The sequence below is a fragment of the Pteropus medius genome, unplaced genomic scaffold, assembly GCF_902729225.1.
Source record: "Pteropus medius unplaced genomic scaffold, Ma_sr-lr_union100, whole genome shotgun sequence".
Lineage (NCBI taxonomy): Eukaryota > Metazoa > Chordata > Mammalia > Chiroptera > Pteropodidae > Pteropus > Pteropus medius.
In genome coordinates this window covers 201,552-213,927 of record NW_024351072.1, presented here as the reverse complement: position 1 = coordinate 213,927, position 12,376 = coordinate 201,552, and the positions used below count along the sequence as shown (strand labels likewise).

Below are 12,376 nucleotides of genomic sequence, written 5' to 3'. Positions count from 1 at the left end.
TCCCTCTTCAGAAACACTCTTCCCTCTATTCCTTGTCCCCCTTCACCAGGCCTACTCCCATTCATCCTTCAGATGTCAGTTTAAATATCACCTCCTTGGGGGAAGCCTTCCTTGCCCCTCAGGCTAGGTTAGCAGATCACCTGTTCTGCTCCTTTTCATAGTCCTTATCACACTTGAGATATTATTCAAGTGGTTATTAGATTAATATCTCCCCTGGTTCCACTTGACTTAAATTCCTTGAGGGTAGGAACAAAGTCTGTCTTATTCACCACAGTATTCCTAGTTCCTGATAGATGAAAGGTGCTCAATAAATAGGTATTGGTTGGCAATGGAATCATATATTTGACCTCAATACATAAGTAACAAAAAATATGTCAGCTTGGCTAGACTACAGTCTCACCTGTGGATAGCCCATGCCTGTGAGGCCCTGTCTGCCCTTCTTGAAGGCCTGCCCTATGAATTCTCAATTTCCCTCATCTGTACGCAACATCACAGAAGCCAATTCCTTGCAATAAATCTTTTAATATATATTTCCTATTGGTCCTGCCTCTCTGGTTGAACCCTAACACATACAAGAAACAACCATGTTACTACAAGATAATAAGTTTGTGATCAGATTAAAGTTTATTCAGATGGAACACACCTAGCACCCAGATCTTGGTTCCTAATATCATTCTCCAATAAAAAGAACCATGGTTTTCCTTGGTTCGTTGGAGAAATGGCTGATTCTAGGGCTGGAGAAGTAGTAAATTATAACAGAAAGTGTAAAATAAATATCCATAAGTCCATTTTGATAAAAAATGATAGGATAAACAAACAAATAAACAGGGAAGAAGAGACAAATTTTTCATGCAGAAAAATTCCAGATAATTTATGGAGGTACTCCTCCATTAAAGAGGGGGAGTGTAACTCCCCACTCTTTAAGGAAGAGCTACATATTGTAATTTCCTTCCAAAGAGTACAGTTGGGAAGAGAGAAGAATGAGTAATGTTACAGTGGAAAAACCTGACCAATACTACATCAGCCATTTGATCAAGGTCAATATCAGAGGTGATAAGTCATATTGATAGTATGTACCCTTGATATGATCTGATAAGAATGGCATTTTACCTCTGTAACCTTCCTCCCCAAAACTTATAACCTCAGTTTAATCACAAGAGAAAACATCAAACAAAATCCAATAGAGGGACACCCTACAAAATATTTGACCAGTATTCCTCAAAACTGTCAAGATTATTAAAAATAAGGAAAATGTGGCAGAAGCAGTTGCATGAGGGGTTTTTGCCTTCTGCTATTCTGTGGAACAAATCTTGTTCCTCTCCTGCTCAGCCACACAGGCACTGTGCTGAGCAACTCATGTGCCTCTCATTTACTCCCACAACAATGTAATGAGGTAGGTATAATGATTTTCCTCATTTTACAGTGGACTCGGAGGCCCAGAGGTGGAGTGACATGGTCAGAGGCATAACTATTGACCGAAGCAATGATTATGGACAAACCTAGTTTCCTGCTGGTCAGGTGGGAATTTGTAAGATAGTATTACACACTGCTGAACCAGGCCCCAGATATGCCACACAGATTTTATGGAAAGAACTCTTCTTATGTCCATGGGGGATTGTAGTCAAATGGAAAGCCAGCAGATCCAGTCTACAGACAGAAAAAAAATCTATAGGAAAGTGATATCACAAAGCTTCACCAATTGCCACACTAAGATTTGCCATGTTGTTGCTCATACCACTCTGAATGATGGTGTGCTGGTCTAAGTGATGGAGTTGCTCCCTCATAACAACCAGACTTTAAGGAGATTCATGCAGACATTTGTCCTTGCTCCTGAGGGCTCTGTTGCAAATAAGTTCTACTTTCACAATGACATCTTCAGATACCAAGATGAGGTCTTTGGTGGCTCTGTCAGTGAGCCTCAGGAGGAATCTGAGGAAGAAGTAGAGGAACCTGAAGAAAGACAACAGATATTTGAGATGGCACTTGATGATTCTGGAACTTTTATGATCAGACTATCAGCAATGACTTGAAAGAACATTTAGAGGAAATTGTTGCTGAACCAGAGCCTGGTCCTGAACCAGAACTGAAGCAAGAACCTGTATCTGAAATCCAACATAAGTCTGAGCCAGTTTTAGAAGAAATTTCTCCTAAGGATGTTCAGAAGTATTCTTCTCCAGCACCTATAGACACAGCTTGGACAGTGCAGGAAGACTTGAGGACATTTTCCTGGGCATCTGTAACCAGTAAGAACCTTCCACCCACTGCAGCTCTTCCAGTTACTGGGATACCACCTCATGTTGTTAAAGTACCAGCTTCACAGCCTCGCCAGAAGTCTAACCCTGAATCTCAGATTCCACCACAGAGGCATCAGAGGAATCAAAGAGTGTGAGAACAACAAATAAATATTCCTCCCCAGAGGGGACATAGACCAATCTGTGAGGCTGGTGAGCAAGGTGATGTTGAATCCTCCAAAATTGTGAGACACCCTGATAGTCACCAACTCTTCAATGGCAATCTGCCTCATGAGGTGGACGAATCAGAGCTTAAAGATTTCTTTCAAAAATGTGGGAATGTGGTTGAACTACACATTGACAATGGTGGGAAATTGATGGTTCTTAGCCTGTTCAGAAGGCCCTTAGCAATAGCCTATGTTCAGAGGTGAGATCCATCTGAATGTGGAAAAGAAGACTCGAGCTGCCTGAGAAGAAGACTGGATAGATAACTGCCTGTGGGGACCCAGAGGCCCTTGAAATGGGCTGGGTGGTGTAATGAGGCCCTCCGCATAAAGGCATGCTGCAGAAATCAGGATTTGGAGTGGGAAGGGGAATTGCTCCAAAGCAGTGAATTGGTCTTTACTCATCTTCATGCAGTGGTGCAAACCTGGGCTCCTACAGAATGTTGAGCCTCTTGAACCACTCTTTGGTATCTTGCAGTATGACCCTGGTCTCTTACAAACTGCTTAAGTTTGTACAATTTTACTTTTTGTATTAATGGTGTGTGTTCCTTCCCCCTCCCTTTCCCCTCCTCACCTTTCAGTCCTTCATTTCAATGTTGTGGAATGATATTTTAGGAAAAATGGATTTAAAAAAAAGACTGAATGTCCTTTTTTACATTGCATATACAGACTGGATTTTTTTTAACAGCCATTTCCCCAAAAGAATGTGTCTCTCCTATTACTGACATTTGGTATATAGATCTTACTTATTTTCTACATGTTTCAAAAGCCATTGAGAAATATAGGATTTGACAAACATTTTGAAGGCATGAAAAACCCAAATTGTTTTTTCTTTGAAAACCATGACTACCTCCCGATGTGGACAAACTACTACTGGAAAAATGGACAATTTTGATTTTAGCTGGTTAAAAACAATAAAAGGTGTTAGAGGTTTTTGTTTTTGTTTTTCTTTTGATATGTGATCACAAAACAATTCTAAAACTGTTTTTACCACTGAAATTTTAATTGTGAAATAGATTTTAAATATCTAGAATACGACTGATACGTTTTTCTTGAAATGTTAAGGTTTTTTTAAGAAGAGTTTTTTTCACATTTAATTTGTATTTATAAAGAAAAAACACAATCCAAATAACACAAAACGAGAGCAAGACTGTTGTGCCTTCTATTTATCTTTGATTCCAGTCTTGGCAATTGTTTAAAGAAAAATAATTTTTAAAAAGTCTCAATTTGTTTTTTCAGGTTCAGAGTATGTTGGGAATTGTAGAAGCCCTCTTTAAGTTGGTATGTCTTCTGTTCATTTGTTATGCCTTATTCTGAAACTGAGTCTCAGACTGGAATGCCTTTGAGGACAGATGCTTCTGCAGAGGTCCTTTGACCTAAATAGTTCAGCATTTATATTCAGTTTTATTTTGCTATCTGTTCAGAATCCTAATCATAGCCTGAGAAGGAATGTGATTACAATATTGGACTTTGCTGACGTGTTTGAGTATCTGCTCGTTTTTTTAAGTCATGACCATATTTTAAATTTTCTATTTTCTTATGGTCTCTTTTATTGATGGACATACAGTGGGTGTTTCTTGGAAATGGCCAATTTTTATTAAAATATTTCTAGAAAAAAAAGGAAAGTCTGAGACACTATCACAGCCAATAGGAGTCCATGGAGACATAATGATGATATGCAATATGGTATCCTGAATGGGATCCTAGAACAGAAAAAAGGTATTAGGTAAAAACTAAGGAAATTTGAAAAAACTATGAACTTTAATTCTCTGTATTATCTTCTCATTTTTCTATAAATCTAAAACTGTTCTAAGAAAATAAAGTCTATTAAAAAAACTAGATCAGGAAAAAATAGATGAACGAGTACTTCTGAATATGAATTCTGTATAAGTTGCAGTAATAGGCTACAAAATTGGGAGTCATTCCACTGCTTCCATTTCTACTTTAATTTAAAAGCAAGTCCTCATCAGTTTTTTGGAAAAAACATGGCGGAGTGAGACACGTCCTCAGATCTCTCCCCTTGAAACAACAATAAGCTGAACATCTAAAATACAACAAAAAACACCCAAAGTGCACACCAGCACTTCTGAGCGTAGTATCTATGAATAAGAGCTACCACAGGTCAGAACCCCAGGAGTTGGGCGGTGGACTGGGAGAAACAAAGAAGCTGCCTCTCACAGCCAGAGCTCCCTGTAGGAGGAGGGGGAGGGGAGAAGGAGCGGCGAGTTCCCTGAACGGCCTTGCCTGAAAAAGCTGTGAGTTCCACACAGCCGGTGGCAGGGTCCAGTCTTCAAAGCAGAAAGCAAGGAGAGGGAGGACAAAAAAAATAAAGCAACAATTGATTTTTACTGGCCCCGGTTGCAATACCCAAAACTGAGGATGAGCTGCAGCACCCAACTCCCAACCCAGAGGGCCCCTGCCCCATACCCTCTGAGACCGGTCACCACGGAGCCCTAGGGGAATCTGAGCAAATGCTACCAAAGCTATTGCTAACAGTGACAGGGACTGAAACTGAGAGTAGCTAGTGTGATTAACTATCTACAAGAAAATAAAAAAGACATTTAGGCTTTATATAAAGCAGGGATCCAAGAGGCTTAGATGCCACCTACAGGAAACCAAAAGAAAAGCGTCTTCTTTGCATCAGGCTAAAGAGAGACCTTTATATAATAAATCTTCTTTCTGGAAAAACAACAGGATACACTTCCATTAATGGCCAGGCAGAGAAATAGTCCATTAAACACCGTGAACAACCAAGGTGACAAGGCATCTCAGAAAGAAGGAAAAAAATCTCCAAAAAAATAAGATTACAGATATAGAAATATGCAACTTAAATGACAGGGAATTCAGGATGGTACCTCTGAAAGAACTCAATGAGTTCCATATCAACAATTTCAGGAATTGAAAAAACGACTAGATAAGCAGGGCAAGGAGATAGAAACCCTCAAAAAGAACCAAATAGAATTTCTGGGGATGAAAAACACACTGCAAGAGTTGAAAAATGAAATAGCAGGCTTGGGAAATAGAGTCGACCAAATGGAGGAAAGGATCCATGACATTGAAGACAGAAATCTAGAAATAAATCATAAGGAAGAAGAGAGAAACCAAAGAATGAAAAATAAAGAAAGGAAAATACAAGAACTAGCTGATACCATCAGGAGAAGAAACAAAAGAATAATGGGCAGTACTGAAGGCGAGGAAAACGAGCAGGGACTAGAAAGCATTTTCAGGCAAATAGTGGATGAGAATTTCTCAAATCTAAGGAATGAGCTGGAGCTTGGAATTCAAGAAGTCAACAGAACACCCAATTATCTCAATTCAAAAAGGCCTTCACCAAGACACATCGTATTAAAGTTATCAAAAATCAATGACAAAGAATTCTCAGAGCAGTCAGGAAAAAGAAGATGGTAACCTATAAAGGAAAACCCATTAGATTATCATTGGACTTCTCGCACAAACCTTACAAGCCAGAAAGGAATGGAATCAAATATTTAAACTATTAAGTGAAAGGAACCACCAGCCTAGAATAATGTATCCAGCTAAGCTCTTCTTTAGATATGAGAAGAAATTAAAACTTTTCCAGACATACAAAAATTGAGGGAATTCTCCACTACAAGGCCTGCGCTATAGAAAATACTGAAAAGGGTCAGCTCACATAAAACAAAATAACAAAAACAACAATAATACATAATTAGGAGTAAAGCGACTATCGGGCAAATAGAAAAAGAGGAGTGCAACTCTTACAAAGAACAGGGCATTATAAGCTTAAATAATAAGCAGAGAATTGCTATAGCAAGATAGTAATGAACGTTCGGCATATATAGGAACAAATTGAGATAACAATGACTGAAAAGGGGAGGATTCGAAGATCCAAATTCACGACGGAGATAAGGCACATGCAGAAGAAAATGGATGACTGTATATATATAACTATCCATTTCATATTCGTAATGGTAACCACACAACAAAAATTCAGAACTGAAGTATATCACATAAAACAAGAAGAACCAGAGGCAAAACTCACAAAATCCAACCAAAATAAAGAAAACGGAAACAAAAGGACAAGGAAGCAATGGAAACACCGAGCTACCAGAAAGCAAAAGATAAAATGGCTATGAGAAAAACTCATATTTCAATTATCACCCTAAAGGTAAATGGACTGAACTCACTAATAAAAAGGCACAGAGTTGCAGAATGGATCAAAAAACAAAACCCAAACATACGCTGCCTCCAAGAGACACATCTCAGCTCCAAAGACAAATATAGACTCAAAGCGAAGGAGTGGAAAATGATATTTCAAGCAAATGACATTCAGAGAAAAGCAGGAGTAGCAGTACTAATATCAGATGAAATAGACTTCAAAATAAATAAGGTAGAGAAAGATACTGAAAGACACTTCATAATGATAAAGGGAATCATGCACCAAGAACACATAACACTTATTAATATTTATGTTCCCAATCAGGGAGCCCCGAAATTATAAAGCAATTACAAACAGAATTAAAGGGAGAAACAGACCAAAACACTATCGTAGTAGGGGACTTAAGTACTCCATTGTCGGAAATGGTCAGATCATCCAAACAGAAAATCAATAAGGAAATAACATCCTTAAATGACACATTAGACCAACTGGACATAATTGACATATACAGAGCTTTCCATCCCAAAACAGATGCTAATAAATATGTCTCTAGTGCACATGGAACATTCTCAAAAATCAACCACATACTGGGACACAGAAATAGCCTCATCAAATATAAAAGGGTTGATATCATACCAACTACATTCTCTGACAATAATGCTTTGACACCAACTGAAAAAAGAAATCAGGAAGAACCACAAATACATGGAGATTAAACAACATGCTACTGAAGGAATACAAAGAAAATCAAGAGATACATAGAAATGAATGATAATGATAGTACAACATATCAAAACTTTTGGGACATGGCAAAATCAGTCATAAAAGGACAGTTCACATCATTACTGGCCTATCTGAGAAAATAAGAATGAGCCCAAATAAACAACCTAACACTTCATCTTAAAAAACTAGAAAAGGAAGAACAAATGAGGCCTAAAGTTAGCAGAAGGAGAGAAATCATCAAAATTAGAGCAGAAATAAATGAAATTGAAAACAACAACAACAACAAAAACAATAGAAAAAATAAATACAACGAGGAGCTGGTTCTTTGAGAAAGTTAATAAAATTGAGAAACCCCTGGCTAGACTCACTAAAGAAAAAAGAGAAAGGACACTAATAAACAAAATCAGAAATGAAAGAGGAGATTATGACTGACATCGCAGAAATACAAAGGAACATGCAAGAATACTATGAAAAAGTATATAACACCAAATTTAATAACCTAGAAGAAATATACTAGTACTTAGAAAAATACAATCTTCCTAGACAGAATCAAGAAGAACTGGAAAATCTAAATACACCGATCAGCAGTATGGAAATTGAAACAATCATCAAAAACCTACTAAAACGTAAAAGTCCAGGACCAGATGACTTCACCAGTGAACTCTACCAAACATTCAAAGAAGATTTAATACCTTTTCTCCGCAAACTCTTCCAAAAAATGGAAGAGGAGGCAATACTCCTCAACACATTTTATGAGGTCACTATTATTCTGACACCAAAACCTGCTAAAGATAACACAAAAAAAGAAAACAACAGACCAATATCTCTCATGAACACAGATGCAAAACTCCTAAATAAGATACTAGCAAACCGAATACAGCAACATATTAAAAAGATTTTACACCATGATCAAGTGGGCTTCATCCCAGGGGACACAGGGATGGTTCAAGACACGCAAATCGATTAACGTGATACACCACATAAACAAATTAAAAAATAAGAATCATATGATTATATCAATAGATGCAGAAAAAGCCTTCAACGAGATACAACATCCATTTATAATCAAAACACTTAACAAAATTGGTATAGAAGGAAAGTACCTTAACATAATAAAGGCCATATATGACAAAACCTCAGCCAACATTATACTTAATGGTGAAAAATTAAAAATCTTCCCTCTAAGAACAGGAACAAGAGAAGGCTGTCTACTATTGAGACTGTTATTCAATATAACATTGGAGGTCTTAGCAAGTGCAATCAGTCAAGAGAAGGATATAAAAGGCATCCAAATAGGAAACGAAGAAGTCAAACTGTCACTATGCAGATGACATGATTCTCTATGTAGAAAACCCTAAAGACTCCACAAGAACATTATTAAAAACAATAAGCAAATACAGTAAAGTCTCTGGATACAAAATCAACGTTCAAAAATCCATAGTGTTCCTATACTCTATCAAGGAAGTGTCAGAAAAAGAAGTTGAAAAAATAATTCCTTTCGCAATTGCAAAAAAGGAATAAAATACCTAGGAATAAATTTAATTAAACGTGTGAAAGACCCATATAATGAAAACTATAAGACTCTATTAAAAGAAATCAAAGAAGATACAAAGAAATAGAAAGATATTCCATGTTCTTGGATTGGAAGAATCAACATAGTTAAAATGACTATATTACCTAAAGCATTATACGGATTAAATGCAATCCCCATCAAAATCCCACTGACAATTAAAAAAAAAAAAAATAGAACAAAAAAAATCACCAGATTGTATGGAAACACAAAAGAACCTGAATTGCCAAAGCCATCCTGAGAAAAAAGAATGAGGCTGGAGGCATCACTCTGCCCGACTTCAATTTATACTACAAAGCGACAACAATCAAAATGGCATGGTATTGGCAGCAAAACAGACACACGGACCAGTGGAACAGAATCAAGAGTCTAGAGGTAAACTCATATTTATATGGGCAAATAATTTTCGACAAAAAAAGCCAAAAACATACAGTGAAGAAAGGAAAGTCTCTTCAATAAATGGTGCTGGGAAAATTGGAAAGCCGCCTGCAAAAGAATGAAACTAGACTGTTGTCTATCACCACACACCAAAATTAATTCAAAATGGATTAAGGACCTCAATATAAGACCTGAAACAATAAAATGCATAGAAGAAAACATAGGAACTACACTCAAGGAACTTGGACTTGAAGAAGATTTTATGAATTTGACCTCAAAGGCAAGGGAAGTAAAAGTAAAAATAAATGAATGGGACTACATCAAACTAAAAAGCTTCTGTTCAGCATAAGAAATCATCATCAATGTAAAGTCACAACCATCCAAATGGGAAAATATATTTGCAAGCAATGCCTCTGATAGGGGCCTAATATCTAAAATATACAAAGAACTAATATGACTCAATAACAACAACAGCAACAAAAAACAAATGATCCAATCAAAAAATGGGCAGAGGACCTGAACATACACTTCTCCCTACAGGACATAGAAATGGCCAACAAATGTATGAAAAGATGCTCAACATCGCTAGCTATTAGGGAAATGCAAATCAAAACCTCATTGAGATATCATCTCACACGTTAGAATAGCAATTATCAACAGGACAAGTAATAACAAATGTTGGAGAGGATGCAGAGGGAAAGGAACCATCATACACTGCTGGTGAGATTACAAAATTGTTACAACCACTATGGAAAATATCATGGAGGTTTCCCAAAAAGCTGAGAATTGATCTTCCATATGATTCAGCAATCCTTCCGGGTATTTACTCAAATGACTTGAAAACATTTATCTGAAAAGATATATGCACACCTATATTTATAGCAGCATTATTCATGGTGGCCAGGACATGGAAGCATACGAAATGTCCTATAATAGATGAGTGGATAAAAATGTGGTACATATATACAATGGACAATTACTCAGCTATAAGAAGAGATGAAATACTGTCATTTGCGACAACATAAATGGACCTCTAGATGATCATGCTAAGCATAAACCAGACAGAAAAAGTTGAAAACCACCTGATATCACTTATATGTGGGATATAAACCTAAAAGCAACAAATTAACAGGACAGAGACTCATGGACATGGACAATGGACTAGTGGTCACCAGAGGGTAGGAGGTGGGGGAGGAGGGAAGAGGTAGACAGGCAAAGGGGGGTCAAATATAGGGATCTGGAGAGGGTGGCGGCAAAGGGGACAACATATGGAAGCCGAAGGAAACTGGACTCTGGGTGGTAATCACACAATAGAATATATAGATGTCAAATTACAATGTACACCTGAAAACCATATAATTGTATTAACCAATGTTTCCCCAATAAACTTAATTTTTAAAATGTTAAAAAATAAATGAACAAAAAATAAAAGCAAGTCTTAGTGATTTAAGTGGCTGTTTGTTGACTGACTCTCCGTTGGCAGGGACTGTCCTGTCTCCTAATCAATGCTAAATCAATGCCAAATGAGTGGCTTTTCTCCCCCCAGAGGCATTAGCAGGTAACCCCCCAGTAGATAACATCACTTTCTAGTTCATCTAAAGATAGAAAGCAACTAAAAAGAATTTGGTTAACTTCCTGCAACCAAAAGGATGAATTGACCTGCATGTGCACCCATTTTTTCCCTTCTTTGCTCCTGTTATAATAACAGCAGGTACCAATTATGCAGTGTTAATTATCTGCCAGGCATTATGGTAGTCATATTATGTGCATTAACTCTTTTCTACTCATCAGATCAAACTTAGGTAGGTTCTCGTAATTTCCTTGTTTTATAGTCTAGGAAACTGAGACTCAGGGAGAGTAAGTGACTTGCCCAAGGTCTCACAGCTAGAAGGTGATAGAACCAAGTGTTCCAACCCAGACAGTCTGACTCTAGAGTCTGAACTCTTAACTCCTAGGCTCTCCTCTATAAGACAAATCCCTGGTCCTGTTCTGACTCATCTCTTCCCAGCCCTAGAGAGCTTTGATTCATTGACTATTCACATTGATGTCTCTCTGTCTTCCTACCTGTCCCTCTCCTGTCATTCACTTCATAGTGCAAACAAGCTGTCACTCCCAGGTCAAAGTAAAACCCCTCCCCTAACCCCACAACGACCTCCAGTTCTCTCTTGACTTGAATATTCATAACCCAACTGTCTATTGAATATCTATACCTGGAAATCTTATGGCCATCTCAAACTAAATACAACTGAACCCCTACAACACATGGGCCAGAGGCACCGACCCCCAAAAATTCAAGTATAACTTTTGACTCCTCAAAAACTTAACTACTGTCTACAGCCATGCTACCCTGAACAAGCTCGATCCCATCTGATCTCGGAAGCTAAGCAGGGTCGGGCCTGGTTAGTACTTGGATGGGAGACCGCCTAGGAAGACCAGGTGCTGTAGGCTTAAAAAATAAGGGATTGTAAGCTGACAAGGTCCTTGCAATCTGTGAGGTCAACCAAGGGTTGCCTTGCTTAAAAAAACAAACAAACAAACAAACAAACAAAAACTTAACTACTAATAGTCTGGTGTTAACTGGAAGCCTTACCAATAACATAAAGTCAATTAACACGTATTTTGCACATTATATGCATTATATACTGTATCCTTACAATAAAGTAAGCTAGAGGAAAGAAAAATTTTATTAAGAAAATCATAAGAAAAAGAAAATATATCTACAGTATTTATTGAAAAAAATCTGCAAATAAGTGGACCCACACAGTTCAAATCTATATTGTTCAAGGGTCAACTGTACATCCAAAACCAAACCCTTGATCCCTCTGCTCTCCTACCATAAAACTATTCTTCTCATGGTCTTTCTCTCTCAGTAAATGACACCACCACCCACCCTGTTACTCAAGCCAGAAACTTGGACGTCATCTTTGCGAACTCCCTTCTCTCTTCTCCTACCCTCACTCAGTGCAAGTCTTGTCAATTCTACTAAATCTCTTATCTGTCCATTTCACTCCATCTCCACTTCCTCCGCTCTAGTGCAGTCACCATGATTTGTTACCTGGACTACAAACCACCAACTCTTACCAGTCTTTACTTCTAGCCTAACCTGTCCCAC

At 37.7% G+C, this 12,376-nt stretch overlaps 1 non-coding gene and 1 pseudogene across 1 annotated transcript; both read left to right on the top strand.

Annotated features, from left to right (window-relative positions):
- Positions 1-1,477: 1,477 nt before the first annotated feature.
- On the top strand, positions 1,478-3,016 carry LOC120586039 (ras GTPase-activating protein-binding protein 1-like; annotated as a pseudogene).
- Positions 3,017-11,593: 8,577 nt separating this feature from the next.
- On the top strand, positions 11,594-11,712 carry LOC120586067 (5S ribosomal RNA). Its single transcript, XR_005648590.1, has one exon. It is a non-coding gene; the product is annotated as a 5S ribosomal RNA (ribosomal RNA).
- Positions 11,713-12,376: the final 664 nt, after the last annotated feature.